Raw genomic sequence first — 14,693 nt, 5'->3', positions numbered from 1 at the left:
ATTGGAAAGCCTGGGAGGTGTGGGTGCAATCTGCGCTGCCCGCACGGCGGCGTAACTGTGGGGGAGGGTGGGCAGGAGGGGAGGGGGCAGGGGCTCGCCTCCCCAGACGGGAGCTCAAGGGCTGGGCCGCCTCGTGCCCCCCTTGGAATTTCTTCATGCCCCCCCGGGGGGGATGCCCCCCCAGTTTGGGAACCAATGATATAGTGTTTCACCATTATGTCAAATATTTTCCCCAGTGGGATTTTTCCCCCCTTTTATAAGTATAAGCAAGGTCTGCATGAACTCTTCCCTGACCTCTCGCAATGAGCTGGGGAAGAAGATTTCATGAACTGACCTTGTTTGCATAGACACGCCCACTCTGCCTAGGCATGATGGGAATGCTTTGCCCAGCATGCATCCGACGAAGTGGGTATTCACCCACGAAAGCTTATGCTCCAATACATCTGTTAGTCCAAAAGGTGCCACAGGACTCTTTGCCTCTTACCCAGATAATGACTTTTGGTGGTGGTGGATCACAAGTCACTTTGTTATTGGGGCAGGGGTAATAAAGGATTGTGTATCCTTATTGTGGGGATCAAGGGCAACAGAACTGTGCTTGGCATCTCCTGATAGAGGGACTCACCCTCAACTAAACTTCATTCGCTAAGCAGGGGACGTGGGTGCCAAAGCCCAGTGGAATTGAGAGAGGGTGTGGACAGGTAGTTCATGGTGTGAGCTTAGCTGAAGGGTACTAAACACTAGTTGACCCTTCTTTTCTGTACTGTGTAATAATAGAGTTGAGTAAGACTCAACTGAGAGTCTTGTTGCAAGCCAACAGAATTGAAATCACTAATACTTGCTTACAGACAGCCCCCGCAACCTAAAGCAAATACTCACCAGCAACCACACACCACAAAACAAAACCACTAACCCAGGAACCTATCCTTGCAACAAAGCCCGTTGCCAACTGTGTCCACATATCTATTCAGGGATACCGTCATAGGACCTAATCACATCAGCCACACCATCAGAGGCTCGTTCACCTGCACATCTACCAATGTGATATATGCCATTATGTGCCAGCAATGCCCCTGTGCCATGTACATTGGCCAAACCGGATAGTCTCTACGTAAAAGAATAAATGGACACAAATCAGATGTCAAGAATTATAACATTCAAAAACCAGTCGGAGAACACTTCAATCTCCCTGGTCACTCGATTACAGACCTAAAAGTTGCAATATTGCAACAAAAAAGACTTCAAAAATAGACTTCTACGAGAGACTGCTGAATTGGAATTAATTTGCCAACTGGACACCATTAAATTAGGCTCGAATAAAGACTGGGAGTGAATGGGTCATTACACAAAGTAAAACTATTTCCCCATGTTTATTTCCACACACACACACACACCCCACACTGTTTCTCACACCTCCTTGTCAACTGTGGGAAATGGGCCATCTTGATTATCACTACAAAAAGTTTTTTTCCTCCTGCTGTTAATAGCTCACCTTAACTGATCACTCGTTATAGTGTGCATGGCAACACCCATTTTTTCATGTTCTATCTATCTATCTATCTATCTATCTATCTATCTATCTATCTATCTATCTATCTTCCTACTGTATTTTCCACTGCATGCATCCGATGAAGTGGGTTTTAGCCCACAAAATCTTATGCTCAAATAAATTCGTTAGTCTCTAAGGTGCTACAAGTACTCCTTGTTCTTTTTGCTGATACAGACTAACATGGCTACCTCTCTGAAATCTGTACTTACTGCTGCTTTTCACCACATCTGCTATTTCAATTAGGATGTGAATTCGAATACATTGTCCCGTTCCCTATCTCTTGAGTCAGTTGGACCAGGGATAGTGGGGACTAGTTAGGCAGCCTCCAAATGTCCAGGTTCCATTCTGTAACCAGGCAGGGGCTCCAAAAGAGCAGACTATCAAAGGACACATTTATGGAAAACGTTTTCAAAACTGTCATCTCTACAATCTCTCTGACACTTTTGCAGGTACAGTTTTGAGAACTCCTCAGTGCCACTTGGGATGAACATTGGCCAAATCAAAGAGATCGGAAAACCGAAGAAGTTTACTTTAAAACAGGGTTTTCCCCAAAACTGGGATCTATGTATAACACCAGTGGGCTCAGGACTGAGACGGCTGGACATTTTCTTTCCCACTGTAAACAATTTATTTGAGAGGCAGGAACCTCTCAGAAATGAGAATCCAACACACAGAATGGTCAGGCAACCCACAGGGCACATCCCAGGAACAACACTGGAACTATAGAGAAACTATTGCAATAGCTATTATGATACAGTCCAGAGGGCTGTTGCATCGAAAATATCTGAACAGTTAGTTCATGATGCAAAAGCATTAGAGACAAGCATGCAACACTCGTCAGAGTGATCATAGTGAGAAGTAACCTGTCTTGCCCAGCTCCCACTTGCTGGTGATGACCCAGCTTTCACCTTAGTGTCCTGGGATAAGAGTATCGTGTGGGGGAAGGTCCTTGCATGCTAGTCCTGCTCCTGGTGTATGGGCTGAGATCCCTAAAAGAGGGGAGTCCCTGCATTTTGTCTGTGGCCACCTCTGCTCCAGGACTGGTGTATATAGTGTAAAAACAAACAAGTTACCTTCAGCAATTACCCAGACTCCACATCACTGAATTCTCCTCCCATGGGAAACCAATCTGCAAGACCCTGAATTCTGCTCCTGCTCATCAGATGGTTGAGAATATTGCTAAATAAACAAACATTAGTAATTACTAATAACATCAAAGTTCCTTCGGAAAAATATTTCCATTGGGGATGTGAGTGTGTGAGAGATGCATCTTTCTTTCCATATCTTTCATTTGCAAATTATGGATTAAATTTACTTTATATTCAGTTTCCTGTGTGTTTGTTAAACTCCATGGCTTCAGCACCCAATCAGGTAAGCCGGAGTCATGTTAGCCATTGTTACTCACGCTATTCTTCCACTGAAGGCTGTTGTCACTTGTTGACTGTGTGCAGGGCTGGCTCCAGGCACCAGCTTTCCAAGCAGGTGCTTGGGGCGGCATTCAGAATGAGGCGGCCATCCGTGTCCCTCGGCGGCCATTCGGCAGCAGCTCTGCCTCTCTTCTGGGCGCGGCAGCAATTCGGCGGCGACTGCTCGGAGTGGCAAAATCGGTAGAGCCACCCCTGGCTGTGTCTGTGTTCTCTCTGTGAGCTGCACCAGCTCTGTGCCGATAGATGGTCCAGCAGACTCCAGTCGAACTGCCCAAGAAGACCACAGGCTCGACTCGGTGGCGACGACACTAGGCCAGGTTTATTGTCAATGAAGCATAGTCCTAGCGTTCTATACGTGCTACCGGTACGCTAACCCATGTACACCCATTACAATAGTCTCGGCTCAGTGAGCAGTGGGCTCTTCGCTCCCCCTTCAGCCGGGCCAATACGCCCTCTCTCTGACCCCTCTTTTATACAGTGATACAAACAAGTTACCAATTGCCCCTCTAACGTGCCTACTTACCACTTTACCTTGTACTTGTTGGTTCCATCCAACTATCTCTATCCATCACCCTGTTATCCTGACCTTATCTTTAGGAGGCATCGGTGTGTCCCTGTTATCTTCGGGGAGTGTATTTACACCGTACTCGGTGTCAGGGTGTTCTGGTACCACCCTTCTGGAATGAGTTTACATGAGTGTCCCGTGCTTAGCACTTCTGAGGAATCTTTCTGTTTTGGCAATGCCAGCCCTGTTCTTGCTAGGCTCTGTGAACTTGCAAGTAGGCATGTTTTGTGACAAGGCCTGAGTCCTGCTCACAGCCTGACTTTTCCTAACTTGGTTTTATTTCACACTTGCCTGTGTATTCACCCTGCCTCCATTCCTACTAACCCTGACGTCCTACGCGTGTATCGTCGCCACCATCCTGAGAATCCCTTCCACCACCAGGAGGCAGAAGGCGTTTTCCACCTGCTCCTCTCACCTCATCGTCGTGACAATTTTCGAAGGAACAATAATGATTGTGTACATGCTACCGAAACGTGATACACTGGGAGACCTGAACAAAGTACTCTCTCTTTGCTACCTGGTCCTGACTCCCCTGGTCAACCCCCTCATCTACACCTTGAGAAACAGAGAGGTCAAGGAAGCCTTGTGCAAAGCAGTCAGCAAATGTGACTTTCACAAAAACGTGCAGAGACGCTGAGATAACTTAGCCTGAGGTTTTCAAAGCTGCCTGGGTGATTCCATTAAGTTGAAAAGTCCCATTGAAAAATCTCAGCACTAAAGTGAAAAGGAGTTGGAGATGATCTGTAGAGAGATACTGAGACAGTTTTCGTGGTCCCCCGCTGTGCCCATGTAATACAACTTGCAGGAAAGTGCCATTGTGGACAGCTCTGTCACTCTCCAATGTTCAGCACTGATACACACGCAGTATGATGGTCTTTTTTGTCATGGTGCTGGCAGTTCACTCCATGTGAGAAGGGTGCACAGTGTCTGAAAATGCACAGAGCTGACATTTTGTAAGGCACAAAATCCACTAACCATCAAAGTAAATCCCTGTGTATATCCCCTGTTCTTTGATTCTCTGTGTTAGATAATAAAGTCTTGAAATCAAATTCAGACAGTTTCATATGAATATTGTCTGTGCCTCAGTTTCCCCTATGTGGTGCATATTTAATTAGGTGGGGGAAGAGGCTGTTTATGCTTTGCAAAGTCTCAGGGACACAGGTGGTGACCGACGGCTAGCTGCCTGAGTCCCCATGCCCATGGAGACTCCCAGAAGACAATGGCCACTCCAATTGCCCAGACATGGGGCGCCTAGCAACAAATGACCATGGATGGCCTATCCTCCACAGGAAGCCAGCTGGGTGTGACCAGCTGGAGGACAACGGACTGGGGAGGGGCCAGGTGGGGTTCTTAAATGTGGGCTGTTGGAGGCAGGGAGAAGCTTCTGGACTGGGACTACAGAGGGGTCAGAGGGCTCTGGGCTCTGGGACTGTCCCGGGTGGGCTCTGCTGTAACTTTCCATTCTATATGACAACGAGGGTTTTTCTACGCTGTGTTCCAGACATCTCATAAACCCTTCTGCTTTTACAAGGCTGGCTGAGAGTCACTCCAGAGTCAGGAAGTTGGGGGTGCATTGCTCCTTTTCGGTGTGCAAGTCTTCCCCAGGGATCCAATTCAGGTGGACTCCCTGAGGGGAGCTCACAGTGAGAAGCAGGGGTTCCTAAGTTGGGTCCCCGGAGGTGGTGAAGCCAAGAGGTATACCCTAATGAGAGTGTGACCCTAAGTGGGCTGACACACTACAGGGGCCCTCCCAGGTACTGTTCCAGAGCCATTCAAGAGCACCAGACCTGTGGATCCATGACAGGTGGTAGCAGAGTATGGTTGGCGAATGCACCCAGTAGACGGTTGGCTGCTGAAGGTACCAGAAGGGCCTTGCAGTAAGTGACTGGCAGCGGTAAAACAAGGGAAGTTAAAGGAAAGAGCGAGGAAATGGCCTATAACCATCTCTCTAAGTAGAACATTGCAAACCTGGGTAGGGAGAGAGGCTTAAGCATTGGGAAGCTCAAAAAGGCATGGCTGATTGCATGACTAGAGAAGGAGGACCAGTCTAAATAGTAGGTTCCAGGCCCAACAGAGTCTGGGAGCAGCAGAGACCGCAGCCAGAGCAAACCAGGTCATTTATCAGACCTGGTTTCACCTCCAGCAGGGGGTCTTCACGACCTGGTTCCCCATCAGTAGATTTGAACCAGTTGGAGTTGTAGCTGAGAGCACAGGAGGTAGAGGACAAAGAGAAGCAGCAAAAGCCTGAGCTAGAACAGCAGGAGAAGCAGCAAAAGCATGAGCTGGAGATGGAGAAGAGGAGGGGCAAGAGGACCCACTGATGGGTAAGTGGGGAAAGGCCCTGAGATGCCCATTCTTTAGGGAACCAAGGCTACGAGGTTAACTATGAGGTTAGGTCGAATTTAGCTGCATTAGGTCGATTTTATAATGAATGTGTCTACACAACCAACCCCGTTACACTGACCTAAAGGGCTCTTAAAATCGACTGCTGTACTCCTTCCCAACGAGGGGAGTAGCACTAAAATCGACCTTCCTGAGTCAAATTTGGGGTAGTGTAGATGAAGCACTGCGCAATTCAATGGTATTAGCCTCCAGAAGGTATCCCAGAGTGCTCCAATGTGACCACTCTGGGCTGCACTTTCAACTCCGCTGCACTAGCCAGGTACACAGGAAAAGCTCCGGGAACTTTTGAATTTCATTTCCTGTTTGGTCAGCTTGGCAAGCTCAACAGCACAGGTGACCATACAGTCCCAGAATTGCAAACAAACTCCAGCATGGAGTGAACTTGAGACACTGGATCTGATTGCCGTATGGGGAGAAGAATCTGTGCAGGCAGAACTCCCATCCAGCAGAAGAAATGCTGATATATATGCCAAAATCACCCAGGGCATGGTGGAGAGAGGCTAGACCAGGAATGCACATCAGTGTTTTGTGAAAATTAAGGAGCTCAGGCAAGCCTCCCAAAAGCAAGACAAAGGAGGCACCCCAGACATGCCACTTCTATGATCAGCTGCATGCCATTCTAGGGGGGGACCCTACCAGTACCCCAACACGGAGGAGGATTTTGTGGATGAGGAAGAGGAAGAAGAGGAGGAGAATGCAAAGCAGACAAGCGGAGAATGCATTCTTCCTGGCAGCCAGGACCTTTTCCTCAGCCTGGAGCCAATACACTCCTAGGGCCTGTTGTTCCCGGACCCTGAAGGAAGAGAAGGCACCTCTGGTGAGTGCACATTTGTAACGACACTACAGGGGTTAAAAGTAATTGTGTTTCATGTTTGATTTGCCTTGAACAATTGGGATGCATTTGCGGCCAGTACAGCTAATGGAAAAATCTGTTAACGTGTCTGGGGATGGAGCAGGAATCCTCCAGGGACATCTCCAGGAAGCTCTCCTGGAGGAACTCTGAAAGCCTTTGAAGAAGGTTTCTGGGGAGGGTTGCCTTATTTCATCCTCCACGGTGGGACACTTTACCATGCCAAGCCAGTAGCAAGTGGTCTGGAATCATTGCAGAACAAAATATGGCAGCAAATGGTCCTGGGTTTTGGTCGCATTCATGCAACATTTGGTCTTTATCTTTCTTTGTCAGCCTCAGGAGAGTGATATCATTCATGGTTGAAATAGGGGAAGTTTTGTAAGGGACCAATAATCCCCTCTGTGTGGTGAGCCCCAACACATTAGACCCTGGTCATGCTGGGCTGTTTGCGCTTGGCTAAAAGGGATCATCACGAAGTATAGCCTCCCTGGGGGGTGGGACAGGGGGTGCTGCTGCACATCCACCCCAAAAATGCAGCCCCTCCTTCTAAATGGCAACCCCAACCAGCATTGGTTGCTATGGGAAAGGAGGGCGCTGCACTTTCAAACCATTCCCACATGTTATGAACGCGGAAGAAGCCAACCCCGTGTACCCTTTGGCTTACCATGGCTGCCTGCAAAATGAATGCTGTTGCCCAGCTGTATGTGATGTGTCACCATACCGGCAGGCGCTCAATATAAAAGGCAAAATGTGACCTTGTACCTAAAAAAATGTGCTCTCCGCTGTGAATTGCTTGATTCACTGTGAAAGAGTTTCCCTTTTGTTCTCAGAAATGTATCTTTTTAAAAGTCTACTCTCCCTTCCCCCCTCCCTGCAGCTGCAAATGCTTCTATGCTCCCTGCGTCAACTCTGTCCCTAGGTTATCGCAGATGAGAAGGCGAAAAAAACGCACTCGCGATTACATGTTTTCAGATCTCATGCAGTCTTTCTGCACTGATAGGGCATAGCTGAATGCATGGAGACATTCAGTGGCAGAGGCCAGGAAAGCATATAGCGAGCGTGATCGGAACACGCAGGAGGAGATACTGAGGCTAATGGGGGAGCAAACGGACATGATGAGGCATCTGGTGAAGCTGCAGGAAAGGCAACTAGAGTACAGACCCCCGCTGCATCCATTGTGTAAGTGCCCGCCCTCCTCACCAAGTTTCATATCCTCCTCACCCAGAGGCCCAAGGTGGTGGGTGGGGGGAGGCTCTGGGCACCCTGCCACTCGACTCCAGGGGATGGCCCAAGCAACAGAAGGCTGTCATTCAAACAGCTTTGATTTGTAGTGTGTCTATAATAAGCAATGTGGCCTTGTCCTTCCCTCTTCCCCCACTCCACCCCATTATGAACGCCCGGGTTTCCTTTTGTACGCCCGGGTTTCCTTTTACTAGTCAGCGTTGTCAGTGATCTCCTTTTTTTTTAAACAAATAAAGAATGAATGGATTCAGAACAATAGGGTCTTTATTTCCTGTGCCAGCTGTGGTCGAAGGTGGGAGGGGGATTGGTATACAGGGAAGTACATTTACCAAAGGGGGTGGGTTTCCATCAAGGACAAACACACACAACTGTCACACCGTAGTCTGGTCAGTCATGAAACTGTTTTTCAAAGCCTCTCTGATGCGCAGCGCGCCTCGGTGTGCTCTTCTAATTGCCCTGGTGTCTGGCTGTGCTAAAGGGGGAGAGACACCCGATTGTATACCTGAGCAAGAAATGGCTTCCCCAGGAGCAGAACTAGGCCACCAATGAGAAGGAAAGCCTGGTCATGGTGTGGGCTCTTAAAATGTTGCAGCCATATATAGCGGGGGGTCGCTTTACTGTGTATACTGACCACTCTCCCCTGGCATGGCTGAATCAAATGAAAGGGGCTAATGCCAAGTTTTTGAGATGGAGTCTGATCCTCCAGGATTATGATATGGAAGTGATCCATGTTAATGGGAGTGCAAATCTTATGGCAGATGCTTTCTCATGGAAAGGGGTGCCTGAATTTCCCCAGGTCACTGGCTGAAGTGACCCCACTCAGTTCAGTCTCGAAGGGGGAAGAGATGTGACAAAGTGGGAATTTTTCCTAATGTTGTGTGTGAATATTGTGTGTGCCTCCGTTTCCCCTATGTGTTTAATATTTAACCAGGTGGGGGGTATGACCTGGAATTGTGGGACCGCTGTGCCCCCTGAACTCACTAGCCTGGGGTGTCTCTCACAATGCTGTGCTGGTGACATGCAGCAAACCCCTCCAGGTGCTGTTATCACTCAGTCCAGCAGCATGTGAAGCCACACACCCAGCTAGCTTGTCTGAGTGCTCCCAGAGTCACTCATGAAATCTCACAGAGAAAGGCACCAACCAGCTCCCCCCAGCTCCCAGCCTTGTGCCTCAGGAGTATACTGTCCTGCACTGTTCAAGATCCTTTCTTGAACATGGCAAATGTATTAACTGATTCGCCACTTACTTCAAGGGAAAGTGGACATGCACAGCCCTTGTTACCTGAGCAGATTTACCAAACACTTCAGACAAACTCATTGGTAAGAATAAACATAAAAGTAAGTTTATTGACTTCCAAAGATAGATTTGAAGAGGTTAAAAGTGATAAGTTACCAAAAGTAAATAAAAGATAAGCAGGCAGTCAAGACTCTAAATGTGGTTAGACATAGACAGTATCTAGTTTAAGCAGTTTTTTTCACCCTACTGCATACTGAAGGTTGGGAACAGTTTTTCTTACACAGGCTTCCTTCCGAGCCTGGTACCAGTCTCCCCAGCTCCAGCGTTCCCATTGCCTTCAGTCTAGGTGTGGGGAGGAGAAAGGACAAACTTTGGTGCCCCTGTGTTCCATTTAATATCTTAGCCATGTGCTCTGGAAGACAAGTGCAAGCATGTCTGGCGGGGGCGGGAGGGCATTGCTGAGTCACAGGGTTGAGTAATTCCCTGGTGTGGTCTTCTGCCAGGTGAGTCATCGGGTTCGTCCCTGCCTTGCCAGACAATAAATTGTGATGATCTTCAATGTCCGCCTGGTCGCTAATCATTTCCTTTGTCACTCTCTGTGAGTTGATTTCTGGGCTACACCCAAATTTACAGCATGCATATTTCAATGATAATCACACAGCACAATCTTATAATTTCATATGCACTCATGCTACACATAATTCAGTAGGATGATGATTTTCAACTGATCATAACCTTTCCCATGATACCTTACATGATGTGCTTTACATGAAGTATCACAATTATATACCATTGATGAATATGGGGGTTTACAGGGTGCTCCCCTCAGGGCGTGAGGCAACCTATGGTAAGAGGAGGCGGCTACCACCTACCAATGGGCAGATCTCCTGTGATACCAAAATGGCAGTGCTGGCTCAGTCAGTGGGAGCACGTCAGGGCTTGGCCAGAGACAGGGGAGACGGGCACCACTGAGCAGAGTAGGACTTCAACACTGCAGAAATAACTTTCCAAGGGACCTAACAGAGTTAGGCACACAAATCCCTTTGAAATGGGAGTTTGATACTTAACTCCCTTCGACGCCTGTGAGAATCTCAGCCTGAAGAGCCACTGGGAATCTGTCATGGTAGGTTCAATCTATGCATTTCCATTGGACACAGAGCCCAGATCAACAGAAATGCCCTAGATGGATAGGAAACCCCTGCTGAACCTTTGTGAGCCGCTGCTGTTGTTGCAGGTGCTGTTGCAGCTGCTGTCGTTAGATGTTTTGGCTGCATGTGTGCGTTCTCACCGTGTGCGTCACTGGCTCTGACCAGGTAGCCAGTACAGCAGGCTTTGGTCAAACTGCCCAATAAAACCACCAGACTCCCGTTCAGCAGCGAAGGCACTCGGCCAGGTTTATTGCCGACGAAGCACGATCCTAGTTGCCTGGATCAATGTTTACAGTTACACTAATATGTATGGTTTCAGAGGAACAGCCGTGTTAGTCTGTATTCGCCAAAAGAAAAGGAGGGCCTGTGGCACCTTAGAGACTAACCAATTTATTTGAGCATGAGCTTTCGTGAGCTACAGCTCACTTCATCGGATGCATACCGTGGAAACTGCAGCAGACTTTATATATACACAGAGAATATGAAACAATACCTCCTCCCACCCCACTGTCCTGCTGGTAATAGCTTATCTAAAGTGATCATCAGGTTGGGCCATTTGAGAAAACCTGGATTTGTGCTGGAAATGGCCCAACCTGATGATCACTTTAGATAAGCTATTACCAGCAGGACAGTGGGGTGGGAGGAGGTATTGTTTCATATTCTCTGTGTATATATAAAGTCTGCTGCAGTTTCCACGGTATGCATCCGATGAAGTGAGCTGTGACTCACGAAAGCTCATGCTCAAATAAATTGGTTAGTCTCTAAGGTGCCACAAGTCCTCCTTTTCTTTTTACTTATATGTAAGCCCGTGGCAATGGACACGGCTGAGCAAACGGTGGGCCTTTCCGTTCCCTCCTAGGCCGGGCAAAGACACCCCCTCTGTGACTCTTCTTTTAGACACGGATGCAAACAAGTTTCGTATTGTCCCTCTGATATAGTTAGTGACTGCCCCCTGACGTAGCTTGTTACCACTCAATACCTTATCAAAACAACTCTATCCATCTTACTGTCATCCTGACCTTATCTTTAAGGGGTCAGCATGTTTCTCTTATCTTTGGGGAGCGTGCTTGTACCATTCTTGGTATCAGGGTGTTCTGGTACTATCCCTCTGGAATGTGTTTACGTGACTGGAGTGCTTCTGTTTTTGCAATATTGGGAAAGTTCATATATCGAAGAGTGAACCTGCCAGCAGGCATGTTTTCTAACAGCCTGACTTCTGCTCACAGCCTGCCTTTGCTTTATAGCAGCAGGGCCTGACTTCTACTCAGACTTTAGGCCTTATGTCTCAGGCTCTTTCTACCACAGCCACTAATGTTGCAATCAGGCTGTTCTACGATTTGGTTCTCAGTGGTTATACTTTGGAATAGCGCTCACCTAGCGGTAGGTAAGAAATGAGGAAAGGTGTGATTCTGCTCTCTAGGGTCACTAGAGGGCAGAGGAATGGACAAGATGTAGTGGTGTTGCCCAGTGGATAGTAGCCAAAGTGGAAGGGCAAGAAAGGAGATGTTATGTTGCCAAATGACCACCTGAGAGAAGTGGAAAGGGAGGTGAAGTTGAATAACGGTATATATATGGTGAGGAATGGGCCCTGAAGAGAAAAGGACCTCTGCAATATGTAATGACCTGTGGATAGTAGCAGATGTTGTGAAGTGAGAAATGGGTTGTTATACTAAATAATGGCCAGCAGGCGACATGAGTCAAGAACTGAAAGAGGCAGCTAGGACAGCAAGAAGAATCCACTGGAGGACAGCAAAGAAACAGGCTGTCATGCTGGGAAATCAACACTAGATGGCAGCAGAGGAGAGGAACTGAGAGGGGGTGTTAGAAATACTGACTAGTGACCAATAGATTTTAGTAGCCAATACAATAATACTAGGAAAAGGGCCACTAGGTGGCAGCATATCTTGACTATTAATAACCGGGCGGGGCAAGTACATTATAACAGGCCAACATCTTGGACAGGCACCTCCCAAAAATGGAAGCTGGTGTTTGTTCATGATCTAAAATATTTTCCACATGGAATCATTAGACTTAATAAAAGATACAATTATACAAGTCACACTGTACAAGTCCCATTGGGAATTCTTAGCTACAAAGCTTTGGAGACAAAAAATCAACCAAGTGGGAGAAAGGTTGAAGTGGGACCATACTAAAAACCGTGAAGACCGAAAACAAATATGAGGCAGCATTTACACTTTGTAAATCCATGGGAATGCTCATTGTTCAAAGGTAGATCAAATGCACCTGCTCATCCCTTCAGGTAACTGCAGGTCTCTTCACTGAGAAAACCCAGTTTCTGAAGAAAGAGGAGAGACAAGAATCTCCGCTGACTGACCTGAATCCTGGAGGCCAAACCCTGAGAAATAAGAGCTCATCGCTTCAAGCTTGGGCTGTGCTGTGGGTACAGGTGAGCTCCGTCTTCCCGGCTGCATTTCTATACCACTGCTAAACAGAGGCATGAATGTGTTTTGTGAATATTAGAGGGACAAGGTGGGTGAGGTAATATCTTTTATTGGACCAGCTTCTGTTGGTGAATGAGAGAAGCTTTTGAGCTACACAGAGCTCTTCCTCAGGTGAATATTAGCAGTTTTAGCCTCACCTTCCCACAGCAGTGCCAGTCAGCGTTCATAGCACCATTTCACAGAGATAGAGGCTGAGATCCATGTCCTGTGACAGGTCCTCAGTTGGGGAACTGCCCCACTAACACAAATGGAGCTGCCTTGATTTATATCAGCTGGGGATCGGATTCAGTGTGTCCTCCAGTGGGGTGGGGAGTGGTGAAGGAGACTTACTAGCCTGGATCACACATGCTAGATTGTTCCTAGACTCCAAGTTCAGGGACAACATCTTCTACCCCCATCCCCAAGTGAATTATCATCCCACAAACATTTTGAAGCGCAGAGGGTCACTCCCCAGTTAGGACTGCACATCAGCCTGGTTCTGTCCCTTCCTACGATCCACCCCCACAAAGAGCTGTATTTTATTATTGCAACAGTCAACATCGGGAAACAGAAAAGGGATTGCCAGTCCCTGACCACATCGCCATCACCACCACAGGAATTAAGGAAGCATTTACGCCACTTCAGAATTTATGGCATAAACTGATCTCTCGTGAGGGGCTGAAAACGATTCCTTCTCCTACAAGGCACTAAAATGCAAAATATATCAGGATACATGTTTAGATTAATTTCCATTAATTTTAACTGGAGATTGGTGCCTTAGGCCACTAGAGTGGGTTGGAAATCTCAGCCCAACATTTTAGTTGATGTATTTATTACTTTTGACTCCTAAGTCATAGCATGATTCTGGCCATTGCCAGAAGTGAAATACAGCATTTAAGCATCATTGTTAAGCTCCAGTATGTCACTAGATGGGGTATGATAGCAAATAAAGAAATGGTCTGATCTGTCATGTCAGTACTCAGCTACCAGAGGCTATGGTTACAGTAGTTATTGCTCTGATCATGGTAGAGGGAGGTCTACATGGGCACCAATATCCTGTTCTTGAAGTGAGACTCCTGGCACTTGCTCTGAATTCTACATTCAGCCTTAAAATCAGCCTGTAACCAGAAGACGAAGGGGAGTTTCTGAATATTTATGCAATTAATTTAGGAGACTTGATTAACTTTTAACTCTATGTTCTTCTAATTCAATTGAACAGTTTCTTTTATTATTCCAAGACTCATCCCATGGCAGACAGAAACTGGAGAAACCAAATGGCTGTCACAGAATTTATCCTTCTGGGATTCGGGGATCTTCCTGACCTTCAAATTCTTCTCTTCCTGATGTTTACATGACAACCTTGGCCAGGAACACCCTCATTGTGGTGCTCATTGTGACTGATTGGCACCTTCACATCCCCATGTACTTCTTCTTGGGGAACTTGTCCTGCTTCGACACCTGCTACTTCTTGACCATCCTGCCCAGGTTGCTGGCCAGTCCCCTGACTGGGGACAAAACCATCTCAGTCAGTGGCATTATCACTCAACTGTATTTCTCTCATTCTCTGGTGGCTACAGAATGCTGTCTCCTAGCAGTGATGTCTTATGATTGGTATTTAGTAATATGTAAACCCCTGCACTATTCAACTCTTATGAATACCAGGTTTTGCCTTCAGTTGGTTGCTGGGTCCTGGTTAAATGGTTGTTTGGCTACTACCAACTTTGTCTTATTGCTATCACAGTTAATGTTCTGTGGCCTGAATGAAATTGACCATTTCTATTCTGATGCCATCCCGTTTATGGAACTCTCCTGCAGTGACACACACTGGTTAGTA

This window comes from Caretta caretta, chromosome 14 (genome assembly GCF_965140235.1).
Source record: "Caretta caretta isolate rCarCar2 chromosome 14, rCarCar1.hap1, whole genome shotgun sequence".
NCBI lineage: Eukaryota > Metazoa > Chordata > Testudines > Cheloniidae > Caretta > Caretta caretta.
Note: the sequence above shows the minus strand (reverse complement) of the source record.